The sequence below is a fragment of the Bufo bufo genome, chromosome 5, assembly GCF_905171765.1.
Source record: "Bufo bufo chromosome 5, aBufBuf1.1, whole genome shotgun sequence".
In the NCBI taxonomy this organism is placed as follows: Eukaryota; Metazoa; Chordata; class Amphibia; order Anura; family Bufonidae; genus Bufo; species Bufo bufo.
In genome coordinates, this window is record NC_053393.1 from 346,970,120 (window position 1) to 346,989,818 (window position 19,699).

Genomic DNA, 19,699 nt, shown 5'->3' on the forward strand with positions numbered 1-19,699 from the left:
CATAAAGGTTGTTAGGCATTCATGAGAGAGTCTAGCATTGCCCACTTGTAGGAAGATAGAGTTCAAGATTCTGCGGACTATGCCAATGATTCTTTCCCAGGCTCCTCCCATGTGAGAAGAATGAGGGGAATTGAAAATCCAAGTGCATCCTTGCTCACTAAGGAATCTTTTTACACTGTTATTATCCAAGTTGGAGAGAATCTTTAGCTCATTAGCAGCTCCAACAAAGTTTGTACCTCTGTCAGAGCGGATTTGTTTTACAGGACCTCTGATTGCAATAAAGCGCTTGAGGGCATTTATGAAGCTAGAAGTGTCCATACACTCGATAACTTCAATGTGGACGGCTCGAATTGACATACAACTGAAAATGACTGCCCATCGCTTGGAGCTAGCGTGGCTACTTCTAGTTTGGCATGTGATAACGGACCAGGCACCAAATTCATCAAGGCCCACATTAGTAAACGGAGGGTCCATGCTAACCTTGTCGGACTGTAAATTGGACATTTTTTGTGTTTGTAATCCCCCGCGTAGCTTACGGCAAGTGATACATTTGAATATACATTTGTTGATACACCATTTTGCACCAACGACCCACAGCCCAGCAGCTCGTAACGCTCCTTCGGTGAATAGTCGGCCCCGGTGTTTTATCTTACTGTGGTAGTCCTCTACAAGCAAGAAAGCTAAATGATGATGACCAGGTATTATGATAGGATGTTTCTCATTGAACCCTAATTTGGCTTCTTTAAGCCGCCCTCACACTCTTAGCAGACCATTCTCATCAAGAACTGGATCAAGCTTTACTAACACACTGTCTTTTGACGCAGGTTTTTTGATGTTGATGCAGTGGAGTTCATTAGCGAATGTCTCTCGTTGCATGGAACAAATAATTAGATTTTTCGATTGTTCTAGCTCACTTACTGAGTATCTAACCTTTGCAGTTACGTACCATAACAAATGGGTCATGCTTGAAAGAACGGGCTACATGTGGTAAGCAGGTGATAGCTCGCACAAGTGACTTCACGGTGGAAAAACTGATGAAACGGTGGCTACTGAGCTGATTGTACAGATTTACAGTAAGTAGCACAGATACCTGGGGGCGGATTTCTTTGTCAGAATCGGCATCTAACAGCTCATATGAGTCACAGGCAGAAGAATGTTCTGAGTTGTATAGAAAAGCAGGACCCCTGAACCAAACTGTGTCCTTAAGATGACTAGCAGCAACTGACCTGGTTGCTAAGTCTGCTGGGTTATGGTCAGTAGGTACAAATGGCCATTGCTTTGGGAAAGTTGACCTCCTGATTCTTAACACTCGGTTGTTTACGTAAACGTAAAAACGCCTAGTTTGGTTGAAAATGTAGCCAAGGACCACTTTACTGGCTGTATAAAGATCGGTGTCTCGAATCTCTAGGTTTATCTATGATGTAATTAATTCAGCTAGTTCAACAGCTAGTACAGAGGCACAGAGTTCTAGCCTTGGTATTGTATGTTCGAGAAGTGGTGCGAGTTTCGCTTTGCCCATGACAAACCCTGCGTGGCCTTGACCTTTGTTGTCTACATCTGTAAAGAATAAATCAAGGCAACTGGACTTACTGTAGCTTTCTTGAAAACGTTTCACTCGTTTTTCCAACGAGCTTTCTCAATTCTGAGTGACTGTACAAGAATTCTCTGGGAATAAATATGTAACTTAATCAACATCTGGTAATTAGGGTTGAGCGAACCCAAACTGTAAAGTTCGGGTTCGTACCGAACTTTACGGTGTTCGGCACCCGAACCCGAACATTTCAGTAAATGTTCAGGTTCGGTGTTCGGGTAATATTAATATACCATCGGATCGGAGTTTTCTCCAATCCGATGGTATATTTTAACTTGAAGCGTCCCCATCACCATGGGAACCCCTCTATGTTAGAATATACCATCGGATTTGAGTTAGATCGTGAAAACTCAGATCCGACAGTATATTCTAACACAGAGGCGTTCCCATAGTGATGGGGACGCTTCAAGTTAGAATATACTGAGAACTGCGGACATAACGGCCCCCTGCTGCCTGGCAGCACCTGATCTCTTACAGGGGGCTGTGATCCGCACAATTAACCCCTCAGGTGCCGGTGCTCCTCCTACTGGTAAGTGAAAGGTCTGTGCGGCGCATTGCTTATAGCACAGACCTGTCACTTACTAGTAGGAGGAGCGCTGTCTGGCCACAGACAGCGCACGTAAGTATAATGCTGCTAAAAGTGCTAAGTAACCATGGCAGCCAGGACTGCAGTAGCGTCCTGGCTGCCATGGTAGCCGATCGGAGCCCCAGCGATTAAACTGGGACTCCGATCGGAACTGCCGCTCTGCTGCCACCAATGATGGGGGGGAGGGGTGTTGTTAACCTGTGGCCACTGCCACCAATGATTTTAATTAGGGGGGGAGAGGGGGTGCTGCACTGGACACCAATGATTTTAATAGGGGGGGGCCACACTAACCACCAATGATTTTAATAGGGAGGAGGGGGGGGCGCACTGGCCACCAATGATTTTAATACTGGGGAGGGAGGGGGGTCTGGCCCCTGCTGCCTGGCAGCACCCGATCTCTTACAGGGGGCTGAGATCCGCACAATTAACCCCTTAGGTGCGGCACCTGAGGAGTTAAGAAATCGGGTGCTGCCAGGCAGCATGGGGCAGTTATGTACACAGTTCTTAGTGTATTCTAACTTGAAGCGTCCCCATCACCATGGGAACGCCTCTGTGTTAGAATATACTGTCGGATCTGAGTTTTCACGATCGTGAAAACTCAGATCTGAAAAAGTTAATACTATTATTTTCCGTTATAACCGTGTTATAACAGAAAATAATAAAGTGAAGTTCGGGTCCCCATTGACTTCAATGGGGTTCGGGTCCAAGTTCGGATCAAGTTCGGGTCCCAAACCCAAACTTTTTTTAAAAGTTTGGCCGAACTCCCCGAACCCGAACATCTAGGTGTTCGTTCAACTCTACTGGTAATTATACCCAGCATGGGGTCAGAGGTCATTATACCCAGCATGGGGTCAAAGGTGTTGATTCCATTATCCTAATTGGAGTCAGTAGGTGATAATGACCTCGCAGAAAAAGGTGTCAAGACAGCATTGTATGTGGTAGACAATAGATGTCTAACCCCCCCCCCACCTCTATTCAAGCTTGGCTTCTCCATTTTTTACGTAGATGGCCTCCTTCACATCTCGTTTGCACTAATCAGCCTCCTTATCCAAAACACGTACTTGACTGTCTTTAAGGGTGTGACCTGTTTCTTTTAGATGTAAGTACACGGCTGAATCTTGACCAGAGGTTTTGGCTTTTCTATGCTGAGCCATACGCTGATGTAGTTGTTGTTTTGTTTTTCGCCGATATACAGTTCTGAGCATTCCTCATTGCACTGGACTGCGTACACAATGTTGTCCATCTTGTGTTTAGGCGTTGGGACCTTTGGGTGAACCAGTTGTTGCCTCAGTGTGTTGCTGGGTTTAAAGCAGACAGGGATGTGATGTTTATTAAAAATCCTTTTGAGTTTCTCAGACACCCCAGCTACATATGGGATAACCATATTCTTGCGTCTGTCATGCTTCTCGCCCTCACTGGTAGTCTTGGTGCTCTTTCTTCTCCTTCCTTCTGTTTTGACAAAGGCCCAATCTGGATACCCACAAGTTTTAAGTGCCCCTCTGAGGTGTTTGAATTCCTTCGCCTTGGCCTCTGTGCTGGTGGGCATTTTCTCTGCCCGGTGGTGTAGAGTCTGGATGACTCCCAGTTTGTGGTCTAGAGGATGGTGGGAATCAAATAGCAGGTACTGGTCTGTCTGTGTTGGTTTTCGATAGACCTCTATTTCCAGCTTCCTTCCCTCTTCCACTGTTATGAGACAGTCCAGAAACGCCAGTTTGTTCTGCATATCGTCCCACGTGAAATTGATGTTATGATCCACTGAGTTGATGTGGTCGGTGAAAGCCTGTAACTCTTGCTTATGAATTTTAACCCAAGTGTCATCCACATATCTGAACTAATGACTCGGTGTAATTCCCATGAAAGTGGTCAGGGCTTTCCTTTCTACTTCCTCCATATACAGGTTCTCTACAATAGGTGAGACTGGCGATCCCATAGCACAGCCATGTTTTTTCTTGTAGAACTTGTCCTTATACTTTAGTAGGTGGTACTAAGACAATGGTCCAGTAAGGCACACACTTGGTCTGGGCTAAGTTCTGTTCTGCAGCCTAAGGTGTTGTCTAGTAGCATCTGTTTCCTGACTGTTTCAATTGCCTCTGTAGTGGGTATGCAGGTGAAGAGGGATGTAACATCATAGGAGACCATTGTTTCTTCTGTGCCCAATACCAAGTTCTGGATTTTGGTGGTGAAATCCTGAGAGTTCTGTATGTGATGTTGTGTGTTTCCAACCAAGGGCGCTAGGATTCTGGCTAAGTATTTTGCCACATTGTAGGTCACAGAGTTGATGCTGCTGAAGATTGGCCTGAGAGGGGTCCCATCCTTATGTATCTTAGGAAGTCCATAAATACATAGAGGGGCTACCCCAGGGTAGAGGCGATGATACATGGCCCGATCAATTATTTTGTCCTTTTCTAGTTGTTGTAGTAGTTCTATAACCTTCTTCTTGTAGCAACTGGTTGGGTCTCGTCCTAGGGCCTCATATGTGTTGTTATCATCCAGCAGTGTGGTCACCTTGGCATCGTAGTCATATGTATTAAGTACAACCGTGCATCTTCCTTTATCCGCAGGCAGGATGGTGATATTTGTGTCTTTCTTCAGGGATGTAACCGCCTTCCTTTCTTCTCTAGTCAAGTTTGAAGGAGGTGGTTTGGCACTGGCCAGAGCTGCAGACACTTTAAGGCGAAGTTGTTCAGCCTCACCCTGTGGTACTTTGTTGCTGTGGATTGAGGCTTCAGTGGCTGAAATAATATCAACTATTGGTATGGTTCTTGGTGTGATTGCGAAATTCAACCCTTCAGCAAGGACATCCATCTCAGGCTGGGTGAGAACCCGGTCTGCAAGATTCTGCACCCATTTCTCTTTGTTTTGCACTGTCCTTTTTTCCTCGCCTCCATGTCAGTTCCTCACTGGTATGGCTGTTTGCAGTTCAGGATAACAAATTGCAGTTGTCAATGTGGCAATTGTCTGCCACATACAATGCTGTCTTGACACCTTTTTCTGGGAGGTCATTATCACCTATTGACTCCAATTAGGATAATGGAATCAACACCTTTGACCCCATGCTGGGTATAATTACCTCTGACCCCATGCTGGGTATAATTACCAGATGTTGATTCAGTTATATATTTATTCCCAGAGAATTATTGTACAGTCACTCAGAATTGAGAAAGCTCGTTGGAAGAACGAGTGAAACGTTTTCAAGAAAGCTACAATAAGTCCAGTTGCCTTGATTTATTCTTTACAGAGATACCATGACCTGGATAAAAGAGAACCTTCACAGACTTTGTTGTCTACAGTTTTAAGAGAAGCTACAGCGGCGATTGTTTGACGGACGTGTCAGAGAATACGTAAAGTCTTTGTGTTTTTACTTCTGTGGATGGCACAGGAGCGTAAGAACGTGGAACATGGAGGTTAGATAAAGTATTTAGGGAGTTTCTCCACTCTATCCATATGTTTCTTTTTTCAGTGTAAAGTGGGTGATCCCAATCCAATGTCTCCTGAGTTAAGTCTCTAAGTAGTGATTTGCCCCGGATTGTAACGGGGGCCATAAATCCCAAGGGATCATAAAGACTGTTTATGGCAGACAGGACACCTCTACGGGTAAAGGGCTTCTCTTCCTGGCTGACTTGGAAGGTAAACGTATCTGATTTTATATCCCAGAGGAGACCAAGGCTACGTTGTATAGGAAGGGAGTCAGTCCCTAAGTCTAAGCTCTGAAGGTCATTTGAGTGGTCTTGAGAGGGAAATGCTTCTATCAGCTGCTTACTATTGAGGCTATTTTGTGGAGTCTCAGGTTTGAGCATGCAAGCATTTCTTGAGCTCTCTTAAGGAGACTTATTGCACCCTCAACAGTGGGTAGTGATTTTAGACAGTCATCTACATAAAAATCTCTTTCTACGAATTGTCTGACGTCTGACCCATATTCTAGTTTGCCTTCCTGAGCAGAGTGTCTGAGACCATAAGTTGCAACTGCAGGGGAGGGGCTGTTACCAAAGATATGTACCCGCATGCAGTACTCGCGATATCTTTTGTGGGGTCATTGTCAATAAACCAAAGAAATCTTAAGAAGTTTCTGTGTTCCTCTTTAACGAGAAAGCAATGAAACATCTGCTGAATGTCTGCCATGAAGGCAACTGAGTCTTTGCGAAAATGAAGCAGTACTCCTAGGAGCCTGTTGTTAAGATCTGGGCCTGAGAGCAGGAAGGGAGGGGGGAGGGAAGGAAGGAAAAGGGCAAGGGAAGAGGGAACGGAAAAAGGGGGGGGTTGGGAGCTGGGACAGAAAAAGTATGTCAGGCGCATCATAAGAATGTATCAATATAGATAACAAAAGTGCAAATATACAACGAAAGCTCCAATGATGGGAATATGACCAGGTACAGGAAATCCAATACAGTAGTGGATCAAATGGGAGGTAAGTGGACATGGCATCCTGCAAAAGAAGATGAGGTGCTGGAAAGAGAGACAAAATTAAAAAGAGTCAATAAAACTTGTAAATTAGTAACACACAAACTGTTAAAAGAAATGATGGGATCCACAGATGTGGACCCAGCGGTTACAGAAAAGCAGAGAATCCCAAATTATCATTAAGGCCCCTGGGACGTAAGGTCCCCAGGGTCCAGATCCAACGGCTCTCCCGTTGGGCTAGCCTCTTGGATATATTGCCTGCACGTAGGTCCACCTGGATACAGTCAATCCCCCTCACCTTGAGGAGTCTCGGGTTACATGAATGAAATTCCTTGAAATGCCTCGCAATAGGTTTGAAAACCTCAACCTCCTTCAGTTCCTGTGCGTTCAAGATGTCCCTTACATGCTCCCGCACATGGACCCTCAACTCTCGTGTTGTCAAACCCACGTAAATCTTGGGGCATGGGCATTGGGCATAGTATACCACCCGCGTGCTGGAGCACGTAAGGGACTGATTGATCCTGAAAGACCTAGTTCCGGAGGAATCCACAAAATCAAAGGAACGCTCCATATTGGGGCATGCAGCACATCTGCCACACGGTCTAAACCCAGTCCTAGGACTGCCCTGTCCAGCAAAAAGCTGGGAAGGGACTGGTTGTAAATACCCTCTAACCAAGTTGTCTCACAGGGTATTAGCCGTGGAGTTTTTCCAGGATTGGGTCAGTTAGTAGAATAGGCCAGTGTGAGGTCAAACAATTCCTCATTTCATCCCAGTGTGAATGGTACGTACTTTTTTATCAGGTACCCTCTCTCTTTTGGTTTGTAAAAGTTGGGGCTGGCCCTGGGTCTTAGCCCGCCAATAGGCCTTTTTGATGGACCGATGACTGGAACCTCTCCTGAGGAACCGGTCCCTCAAATCACTTACCTGTCTTTCAAAGGTCGCATCGTCGGAACATATCTGACGAATGCATAGGAATTGGCCAATGGGGATGGCAGAGATGGTACTTTTGGGATGTAGGGAAGTTGCATGCAGATAGGCATTGACAGCCGTCTCCTTACGGAAGACGTCAGTCATGAGATGGCCACCAGTGTCCCTAAACACTGACACATCCAGAAAATCAACCCTCTGTTTGTGATATGTATAGGTCAATTTAATGTTTCTGGAGTTAGTATTGAGTAACTTGAAGAAACCATGGAGTTGCTCCTCAGTTCCCTGCCAGATCAAGAAAACGTCATCTATGTACGCGCCCATAAGATGGCGCAGTCCATGATGACGTGTCTGTCTGACAGGAAAAGGTCCCTCTCCCACAGCCCCAGGAATAGGTTAGCATATGCAGGTGCACCGGCCGCCCCCATTGCTGTCCCCTGGAGCTGCAGGAAAAAGGATCCGTTGAAGGAGAAGAAGTTCCTCATAAGTACAAATTTGAGGAGTTGTAATAAAAACGAAGAGAAATCCCTAGGTAGGCTGCTGGCAGAGAGAAAAAACTCTACTGCTCGCAAACCGTCCACATGCTGGATACTAGTGTAGAGGGATTCTACATCGCAAGTTACCATGATGTTATCCTCATCCAGGGTGATCCCCTGTATCCTCTGCAGAAAGTCAGAGGTGTCTCTGATGTGCGATGGTAAAGTTTCCACAATAGGTTTTAAATGAAAATCCAGTAATTTACAAATATTTTCCACCATGCTGTTACACCCAGATATAATGGGCCTACCTGGAGGTACAGAGGCATTCTTGTGGACCTTGGGTAAAAGGTACAAGGTTGGGATCAACGGTTCCTGAATAATAAGGGCTTCATACATCTGTTTGGAGATGATGTTCTTCTCCAAGCCAGTGTCCAGGATTTTCATTAGTTCCCCTCTAAAGGAAATGGAGGGATTAAAAGTTAATTTCCGGTAACAAATGGAATTATTTAGTTGTAGGTATGCCTCTGCCAGGTACATACCCCTGGGCCAGACCACCAAATTTCCCCCCTTGTCGGCCGGTTTGTAAATCACATCGGTGATGCTTTTGAGTTTGTCGAGACTCAGTCGTTGATCCCTGTCAAGATTGTCACGTCGTATAGACGTAGGGACTTGTTCAAAATCCCTACTGACCATCTTGACAAAGAGATCAATCGCCGGACATAACGACAAGGGGGGGAAATTCTGTGGACTTTTTCCTAATCTCCGATGGTATCACGTCGGTGATATTGGTGGCCGGTCCTGCCTGTTCTGCCAGTAAATACAGCACACGGAGAGCTCGCTGCTCATCCTCAGTATTAAGGGCCCCGACTGAGTCGCCCCTAGCATACCACCTCTTCATCATCAAGGAGCGCCCGAAAAGGTGCAGATCCTTGATGGCGGTAAAGCAGTCAAACCTACAACTAGGTGCGTACGATAGGCCTTTCTCCAATAAAGAAATGTCTATGTTGGAATAAGTGTGACCAGATAGGTTAATTACCTTAGGCTCATTGTCTGGCACTCTCACGTTCGCAGTTGATTCGGGTTGTCTCTTTCTCCCAGGTCCATTTCCCTGCTCCATCTTTCTCTTGTTACGAGTCAGGCGAGTTGGGTTGGTACCTTGTAACTGGGAGTCTCCAGCTGATGATACAGAGGATACTGAGGATGATCTACTGCGAGACCTATTTTTATTTTTGTTATTATTAAGTTCTCTATTTTTCCATTTATATACACGGTTTTGTTGTGCATCATTACTGTCCCTGGAGAACTTCTGAATCTTTGCTTCCTGAATCTCTTTTTCCCAGATTGGGTATTTTATATCTAGTTTTTCTTGGAAGCTTTTCAGATTTTCTGCACTGCAGTCACTCGATAGACGTCCCTGCAGTAGATCAATTTCAATGTCCATTTGTTCCAGACTTTTTTTGTTATGGCCAATCAGAAGCTCAATGAATTTTAATGAGCTCAGATTGTAGATCTCCTCCCATTTAGAGACGAACATATCATCCTCTATAGGGAAGGAAGGAAAGACTTGTATCCTAAGGCCACGGGGTATAAGGCCTCTCTGGAGATATTTTTCCAGGAAGGCCTTATTCCACCATGTATGTGCTCTTTTATGTAGCAGTTGTTGTAGTGAATTTTGGACCTCTTTGATTATGCCACCGCTGGGACCACCCACTGCTCCTTCGTCCTTGAAGACGGCATCGAGTTGCGAAAGCCAGGATAATTCTCTGGCCTTATAATCCATGATGATCGTTCGGGTCAATGAATCTGTGAGAATACACAGTACAAAATTAATCAGAAGAAAAAAAGGGAGACCCCGGGTGTCCCGAGGGGGAGAGAAGGACAGTGCCCACCCAATATGGCCACAGAGGGCACCCGTAGGAGATAACTCGGTACAAGCTCCCGAGTACAATAGCGAAAAGACAAAAGAAATGGAGCTCAAAGTACCAAATAATAAATATTTTATTTCATTATGTCAAAACATGATTAAAAATACATACATGTGATGCCAAGGACAAGGTAGATGGGTTGTTTCACACACGGTCTCCTTCTGGTGAGTTTTGGTCGCAGCTTTACCTCCACGTTCCTGGATTTTGGTGCTCCATTTTACACCTGTCCTTCATCGATTTTGGCATGTTGTTTATCCTCCATTCTTTATTTCTTTAGCTTTTTGCTCAACATACCATGTTTCATTGCCGTGGTTGGTTCTCAGCTGACCTCTCACTCACCCCATATTACTGCATGCATTAGGTTCATAGGTTGGTCATTGTACCGAGTATCTCCCTATGACCTCGATATTTATGAACTTTTGACCTGTGTGTTCTCCCAGGGTGGCGTTCTTCACCATTTCCCTGCTCCCATCTACCTTGCCCTTGGCATCACATGTATGTATTTTTAATCATGTTTTGACATAATGAAATAAAATATTTATTATTTGGTACTTTGCGCTCCATTTCTTCTGTAATTCCATCAGTAGATCACTTAAATCCTTAAGTTTCTGGAAACCTTTGCTAGATATTTTAGGGAATTTGTCAATTCTTTTAAACAACGCATCCTCTATGATCTCTGCAGAACCATAACATTCATCAAGTCTATCCCAGATCATTCTTAGGCCAATCTCTGGGTAGTTTATATTAATATCCCTGATTCTCTTTGCATGTTCTACAGAGTCTTTTCCAAGCCGATCTACGAGGAAGTCTATCTCCTCACTACATGACAGACCCAGGTCTTTTGTAATGTTATAAAAGGTGGCCCGCCATGCTCTATAGTTTTCAGGGCGATCGCTGAACTTCGCCAGTCCCTTTGTAACTAGCTCTCTTTTAGTAAAAAACTTGTCAAAGTCTGCTGCGCTCTGGTTGGTTGGAGGTGGAAAGTCACAGTTTTTATTAACTGGCAGTAGATAAGGTAAACTATAGGAAAATAAATATACAAGAACTGAATACACAGCACAATGTACACAAAACTTATGCAAAAGCATTAATTAATCCCTTACCGACGATGCTTTAGTAAGAGACACACAATGTGCAGCTGCTCCTTCCATGAGGTGAAGGAAAAAGGAAGAAGGTGCCTGTCTCTTTCCCAGAAAGCACTGTGAGCAGGAAGTCAGGTGACCTAATGAATATGCATAGTTTATAACAAGGCAGACAATGCACTTACAGCTAAAGGTCACTAGATGGCGCTGTAGGCACATATATGAACAAAACTATGCAATGGTTAGTGAAGAGAAGACAGTACAGTGGAGGTCACTGTTAAAGGGGGCGTGCACTGTGGAGGTCTCTGGTAAAGTGGCGGGCCCTGTGGAAGTCACTGTTAAAGGGGAGGGCACTGTGAAGGTCACTGTTATAGGAGCGTCCACTATGAAGGTCACTGTTAAAGGGGTGGTCAATGTTAAAGAGGCGGGCACTGTGGAGGTCATTGTTAAAGGGACGGGCACTGTGGAGGTCACTGTTAAAGGGATGGGCACTGTGGAGGTGTCATGGTCTTACCTTCTTGCTGTTCTCCTTCGTTTGACATGTGCTGGCGGCCATCTTGGTTTCTGGGTTTCTTGTAGCCTTCCACCCTGCGGCTCCTCCTTCCCACTGGGAGGAGCTGGATGTCTAGCTCATATATATAGGAGGTCTGTGGCTTCAGTTCCTTGCTTGGTCCTCCTGTGTTCACATGCTTCTAAGACTGCTGTTGCTTCTGGTTCCTGATCCTGGCTTCGTCTGACTACCCTGCTGGTTCCTGATCCTGGCTTCGTCTGACTACCCTGCTGGTTCCTGATCCTGGCTTCGTCTGACTACCCTTCTGGTTCCTGATCTCTGGTCTCTCAAAGACTCTGCTTCGGTTTCACCATTCGTTTGGACTTTTGCTTTACAGCTTTATTTTCAATAAAGCCTTCTTATTTTCACTTATCTCTTGTTGTACGTCTGGTTCATGGTTCCGTGACATTAGGACCAAGCCATGAGTTCTGACGGTACAGGGCCATCCTCGCTACCCATGCTGGTTGCCAGACTTGATCAGCAGGATCACCTGTTGGGTCGGTTCGCTGTGGCGTTGCAAACCCTGCTTGAACGCACGGCTCATTTCGCTCCCGTTGCCGATGGGTCGGTTGTCGCTCCTACTGCCGCTCCGGTTGTTGCGCCAGAGTCTACCCCGACACCTGTTGTTGCGCCTGCGGTGTTTCGGGGTATGACCGGTTCTGCCCCTCTTCCACAGCGCTTTGGGGGAGAGCCAACTCAGTGCCGAGGTTTCCTTAACCAGGTGGGCATTTATTTCGAGTTGCTGCCACATGCCTTTCCTAATGAGAGATCAAAGGTGGGCTTCTTGATCTCGCTGCTCTCGGACAAGGCCTTGGCCTGGGCCAGCCTTTTATGGGAGAACAACAATCCGGTGGTTGCCGAGTTTTCCGGTTTTGTTGCTTCTCTTCGGAAGGTATTCGATGTGCCGGCTCGTGCTGCCTCTGCTGCGAAGCTCCTTATGTCCATCAGACAGGGTTCACGACCCGTAGCTGAATACGCCATTGAGTTTCGTACCCTGGCAGCAGAGGTGGGCTGGAATAATGAGGCTCTGGTCGCTGCTTTCTCTCATGGTCTCTCGGATGCCTTGAAGGATGAGGTTGCAGCTAAGGACCTACCAGTGGAGCTCGAGTCTCTTATTTCTTTCCTGATTTTGATTGACACCAGACTCAGGGAGAGACCTTCCTTTAAGGAGAGCCTGCGGAGGTCTTCTAACAGATTGGCGCCTACGTTTGCTGTCCCACCCGTGCCTCCCTCTCCTCCCACGCCTCCTGGGGATGACTTGTCTGGGGGGGAACCCATGCAGCTGGGGTTTGCTCGCCTGTCCGAGGGGGAGAGGGTACTCCGGAGACGCGAGGGCCGATGCATGTACTGTGGTCTCGGTGGGCATTTTCGGTTGGCATGTCCGAACCGTCCGGGAAACGCTCGTACCTGAGATCCTGTCGGGGGCAGATCTTGGGTGGAGTCTCCTCGTCCCCGGTTTCGCCGTGTTGACAAACCACTGATCACTGTTGTCCTCTCCTGGGTCGGGGGCTCGGTGACGACCCAGGCGTTGGTGGACTCTGGTGCTGGTGGTTTGTTCATTGATAGTGTGTTCGCTGCCGCCAATTCCATTCCTCTGCAGGCTCGAGGTTCCCCACTGGCTCTTGAGGCGATAGACGGCAGACCCCTTCTGTCGTCACACGTGACTCATGAGACCCTTCCAGTGGGGATAGCCATTGGTGCCGTTCACAGAGAGTCGGTCTGCCTCCAGGTTATTTCGTCTCCACACTACTCGGTGGTCTTGGGGTACCCCAGGCTCCAGAAGCATAATCCGACTTTCGATTGGAGATCGGCCGAGATCCTCTCGTGGTCACCGCAGTGTGGGGCTAGTTGCATCCATGGGTCTGTCAAGTTGCTGTGTACTTCCTCGGACTCTCTGTTGCCTCCTGAATACGAGGAGTACCGGGATGTATTCGATAAGGTGCGCGCTGTTGCCCTACCTCCGCACCGCCCATACGATTGTGCCATAGAGTTACAACCTGGTGCCGTTCCTCCTCGTGGCAAAGTCTATCCACTCTCGGTAGCGGAGAATGAGGCCATGGAGGAGTACGTGAGGGAGGCGCTTTCACGCGGACACATTCGCAAATCCTCGTCCCCGGCAGGGGCTGGATTTTTCTTTGTGAAAAAGAAGGGCGGTGAGTTGAGGCCTTGCATCGATTACAGGGGTCTCAATCGCATCACGATCAAGAACGCTTACCCGATACCCTTGATTTCCGAGCTGTTCGATCGCCTTAAAGGGGCCACAGTCTTTACCAAACTCGACCTGAGGGCGGCATATAACCTGGTAAGGATCAAGGCGGGCGATGAGTGGAAGACCGCGTTTAACACCAGGACCGGTCATTATGAATCCTTGGTTATGCCCTTTGGGTTGTGCAATGCACCCGCAGTCTTTCAGGAATTCATCAACGATGTTTTCCGTGACCTGTTGCAGCAGTGTGTGGTGGTCTATTTGGATGACATCTTGGTATATTCTGAATCCATGGAGGCCCACATTCTGGATGTCAGACGAGTGTTGCAACGGTTACAAGAGAACAAGCTGTTCGGTAAGCTTGAGAAATGCGAATTTCACCGATCCCAGGTAACCTTCTTAGGTTACATCATTTCCGCTGAGGGGTTCTCCATGGATCCTGAGAAGGTTTCGGCTGTCTTACAGTGGCCCCAGCCCAGTGGTCTTTGTTCCCTGCAGCGCTTTTTGGGCTTCGCCAATTATTATCGGAAGTTCATCAGGGACTTTTCCATGCTGGCCAAGCCTCTCACGGATCTGACCAGGAAGGGCAGTAATTCCCAGGTCTGGCCACTCGAGGCCATCCGAGCTTTTGAGGCCCTAAAGTCCGCTTTTGTGTCGGCTCCGATTCTGTCGCATCCCAACCCTGGGTTGCCCTTTGTCCTCGAGGTGGACGCGTCTGAGACGGGAGTAGGCGCCCTTCTGTCTCAGCGTAGAACACCAGAGGGTCCTCTGCTTCCTTGTGGGTTTTACTCCCGGAAACTGTCTTCCGCGGAGTGCAACTATCAGATTGGTGACAGGGAGTTATTGGCCATCGTGCAGGCCCTTAAAGAATGGAGGCACTTGCTCGAGGGTTCGGTGGTTCCGGTTCTCATCCTGACGGACCATAAGAATCTGACCTACCTTTCTGAGGCCAAGAGATTGACACCACGTCAGGCCAGATGGGCTCTGTTCTTGTCACGTTTTAATTACGTGGTCTCCTACCTACCCGGTTCCAAGAACATCAGGGCGGATGCCCTATCACGGCAGTACTCCGAGCTGTCCAGGGAGGAGTCGATTCCGACTTCGGTCATACCTCCGAATCAGATCCTGGCCGCCATTCGCACCAGCCTGACCTCTCCCCTGGGTGAGCAGATTTTGGCGGCTCAATCTGGTGCTCCCTCTGGGAGACCCAACGGCAGATGTTTTGTGCCTGAGGAGTTGCGCACTCGGTTGTTGCGAACCTACCATAACTCCAAGACCGCGGGGCATCCTGGAAAGAATCAGCTGTCCTGGGCTGTTTCACGTCTGTTCTGGTGGCCTTCCCTACGTTCCGACATCGCCGCATATGTAGCGGCATGCTCCGTTTGTGCCCAGAGTAAGTCCCCTCGGCACCTTCCGTTGGGCCTTCTGCAACCCATAGCCACCGGGGAGCGCCCATGGTCACACCTGGGGATGGATTTCATTGTGGACCTCCCTGCATCCCGAGGCCATACGGTCATTCTCATGATTGTGGATCGGTTTTCCAAAATGTGCCACTGTGTTCCTCTCAAGAAGTTACCCTCTGCACAAGAGTTGGCCACGATTTTTGCCAGGGAGGTCTTCCGGTTGCACGGTTTGCCCAAGGAGATTGTGTCGGATCGGGGGAGTCAGTTTGTGTCCAGGTTCTGGCGCGCCTTTTGCTCCCAGTTGGGGATTCATCTCTCCTTCTCCTCGGCCTACCACCCTCAGTCCAATGGGGCCGCAGAACGATCCAATCAGGCCTTGGAGCAATTCCTTCGTTGCTATGTCTCCGATCACCAAGACAATTGGGTTGACCTCCTGCCTTGGGCTGAGTTTGCCAGGAACACGGCGGTGAACTCTTCCTCTGGGACGTCTCCCTTCATGGCCAATTATGGGTTCCAACCTGCCGTGTTACCGGAGGTATTCTCTCCCCAGGATATTCCGGCTGTGGAGGATCACCTTTCCGTCCTACGTGCTTCTTGGGTACAGATCCAGAAGTCCCTTGAGGCCTCTCTGCGCAGACTCCAGGCTGATCGCAGACGAGCGCCTGCTCCTTCCTACCAGGTCGGAGACCGTGTATGGTTGTCCACCCGCAACCTCAACCTTCGAGTGCCCACTCCCAAGCTAGCGCCTCGCTTTGTTGGTCCCTTCCGAGTGCTTCGCAGGGTAAACCCGGTAGCCTATGCCCTTGCGCTTCCTCCTGGCATGCGGATTTCTAACGTGTTTCATGTCTCCCTGTTGAAGCCACTGGTGTGTAATCGTTTCACTTCCTCGGTTCCTCGGCCTCGTCCGGTCCGAGTGGGCAATCATGAGGAGTATGAGGTGAGCAATATCCTGGACTCACGCCTGGTCCGCGGTCGGGTGCAGTTTTTGGTCCATTGGCGTGGTTATGGTCCAGAGGAGCGTTCCTGGGTTCCCTCCACAGATGTCCATGCTCCTGCCTTGCTCCGAGCCTTCCACGCACGCTTCCCTCAGAAACCGTTTTTTGCTCCGCGGAGGAGGGGCCCTTGAGGGGGAGGTACTGTCATGGTCTTACCTTCTTGCTGTTCTCCTTCGTTTGACATGTGCTGGCGGCCATCTTGGTTTCTGGGTTTCTTGTAGCCTTCCACCCTGCGGCTCCTCCTTCCCACTGGGAGGAGCTGGATGCCTAGCTCATATATATAGGAGGTCTGTGGCTTCAGTTCCTTGCTTGGTCCTCCTGTGTTCACATGCTTCTAAGACTGCTGTTGCTTCTGGTTCCTGATCCTGGCTTCGTCTGACTACCCTGCTGGTTCCTGATCCTGGCTTCGTCTGACTACCCTGCTGGTTCCTGATCCTGGTTTCGTCTGACTACCCTTCTGGTTCCTGATCTCTGGTCTCTCAAAGACTCTGCTTTGGTTTCACCATTCGTTTGGACTTTTGCTTTACAGCTTTATTTTCAATAAAGCCTTCTTATTTTCACTTATCTCTTGTTGTACGTCTGGTTCATGGTTCCGTGACAGGAGGTCACTGTTATAAGGGCAGGCAGTGCGGAGGTCACTCTTACAGGGGGGGCACTGTGAAAGTCACTGTTAAAAGGGCAGGAACTGTGAAGGTCACTGTTAAGGGGTGGTCAATGGTAAAGGGGTGGGTATTGTGGAGGTTACTGTTAAAGGGGCGGGCACTGTGGAATTCACTGTTAAAGGGGCGGGCACTGTGAAGTTCACTGTTAAAGGGGCAGCCACTATGTAGGTCACTGTTAAAGCGGTGGTCAATGGTAAAAGGGCGGACACTGATGAGGTCACTATTAACTCCTTAAGGACACGGTCATATTTCACCTTAAGGACTTGGCCATTTTTTGCAAATCTGACCAGTGTCACTTTAAGTGGTGATAACTTTAAAACACTTTGACTTATCCAGGCAATTCAGAATTTTTTTTTTCATCACATATTGTACTTCATGACACTGGTAAAATGGAGTAAAAAAAAAAATCATTTTTATTTATAAAAAAAATACCAAATTTGCCAAAAATTTGGAAAGATTAGCAAATTTTTAAGTTTCAATTTCTCTACTTCTATAATACATAGTAATACCTACAAAAATAGTTATTACTTTACATTCCCCATATGTCTACTTCATGTTTGGATCCTTTTGGGAATGTTACAAGGCTTAGAAGTTTCGAAGCAAATCTTGAAATTTTTCAGAAATTTTCAAAAACACACTTTTCAAGGACCAGTTCAGATCTGAAGTCACTTTGTGAGGCTTACATAATAGAAACCACCCCAAAATGACCCCATTCTAGAAACTACACCCCTCTAGGTATTCAAAACTGATTTAAAAAAATTTGTTAACCCTTTAGGTGTTCCACAAGAATTAATGGAAAATAGAGATACAATTTCAAAATGTAACTTTTTTGGCAGATTTTCCATTTTAATTATTTTTTTCCAGTTACAAAGCAAGGGTTATCAGCCAAACCAAACTCAATATTTATGGCTCTGATTCTGTAGATTACAGAAACACCCATAGGTGGTAGTAAACCACTGTAGGGGCACACGGAAGGGCACAGAAGGAAAGGAATGCCATACGGTTTTTGGAAGGCAGATTTTGCTGAATTGTTTTTTTGATACCATTTGCCATTTGAAGCCCCCCTGATGCACCCCTAGAGTAGAAACTTCAAAAAAGTGACGCCATTCTAGAAACTAAACCCCTTAAGGTATTAAAAACTAATTTTACAAACTTTGTTAACCCTTTAGGTGTTCCACAAGAATTAATGGAAAATAGAGATACAATTTCAAAACTTCAATTTTTTGGCAGATTTTACATTTTATTAATTTTTTTCCAGTTACAAAGCAATGGTTATCAGCCAAACCAAACTCAATATTTATGGCTCTGATTCTGTAGTTTACAGAAACACCCCATATGTGGTCGTAAACCGCTGTACGGGCACACGGCAGGGCGCAGAAGGAAAGGAATGCCATACGGTTTTTGGAAGGCAGATTTTGCTGGACGGTTTTTTTGACACCATGTCCCAATTGATGCCCCCCTGATGCACCCCTAGAGTAGAAACTCCAAAAAAGTGACCCCATTTTGGAAACTACAGGATAGGTTGGAAGTTTTGTTGATACTATTTTAGGGTACATATGATTTTTGGTTGCTCTATATTACACTTTTTGTGAGGCAAGATAACAAGAAATAGCTGTTTTGGCACCGTTTTTTTTTTTATTATTTACAAAATTCATCTGACAGGTTAGACCATGTGATATTTTTATAGACCAGGTTGTCACGGACGTGGCGATACCTAATATGTATGACTTTTTGATCGCTTAATTTTACACTTTTTGTGATGTAAGGTGACAAAAAATGGCTTTTTTACACCGTTTTTATTTTTATTTTTTTGCGGTATTCGCCTGAGGGGTTAGGTCATGTGATATTTTTATAGATCAACTTATTACGGACGCGGCGATACCTAATATGTATACTTTTTTTTAATTTATGTAAGTTTTACACAATGATTTCATTTTTGAAACAAAAAAAATCATGTTTTAGTGTTTCCATAGTCTGAGAGCCATAGTTTTTTCAGTTTTTGGGCGATTATCTTGGGTAGGGTATGATTTTTGTGGGATGAGAGGACGGTTTGATTGGCAATATTTTGGGGTGCATATGACTTTCTGATCGCTTGCTATTACACTTTTTGTGATGTAAGGTGACAAAAAATTGTTTATTTAGCACAGTTTTTATTTTTTATTTTTTATGGTGTTCACCTGAGGGGTTAGGTCATGTGATATGTTTATACAGCCAGTCGATACGGACACGGCGATACCTAATATATCTACTTCCCCCCCCACCAATTTTTTTAACTTTATTTGAGGAAAATTACGTTTTTGTTTATTTTTACTTGAAACTTTAAATTTTTGGGGGGAAAACTTTATTTTTTAACTTTTTTTTTTCACTTAAATTTTTGTCCTACTTTGGGACTTCAACTTTTGGGGGTCTAATCCTTTACAATGCATTCCAATACTTCTGTATTGGAATGCATTGGTTGTATGAGTAATACTGTGTGTATTACTCATACAGCTTCCAGCCTGTGAGATCCAGGGGGCTGGATCTCACAGGCTCATCACCGGAAGGCAGCACCGATGCCTCAGGAAGGCATTGCGCTGCCTTCCATGCCATCGGGTCCCCCCTACAGCCCCACGGGGACCCGATGGCTCCGCCGCCGGCCGCAACATGGAAAGCCGCAAACCGCAGGTCTGAATTGACCCCCCCCCCCCCCCGCACATTTAGCCTGTTAAAGGGGCAGGAACTGTGCTGGTCACTGTTAAAGGGGTGGGCACTGTGGCGGTCACTGTTAAGGGGCAGGCACTGTGTAGGTCACTGTTAATGATGCGGTCACTGTTAAAGGGGCATGCATTGTCGAGGTCAATGTTAAAGGGGTGGCCACTGTGGAGATCCGTGTTAAAGGGGCGGGCACTGTGGAG

The 19,699-nt window shown here is 46.7% G+C and overlaps 1 pseudogene; it reads right to left on the reverse strand.

Moving 5' to 3' along the window:
- Window positions 1-753: 753 nt before the first annotated feature.
- On the reverse strand, window positions 754-9,762 carry LOC121002522 (annotated as a pseudogene).
- Between the last annotated feature and the right edge of the window lie 9,937 nt (window positions 9,763-19,699).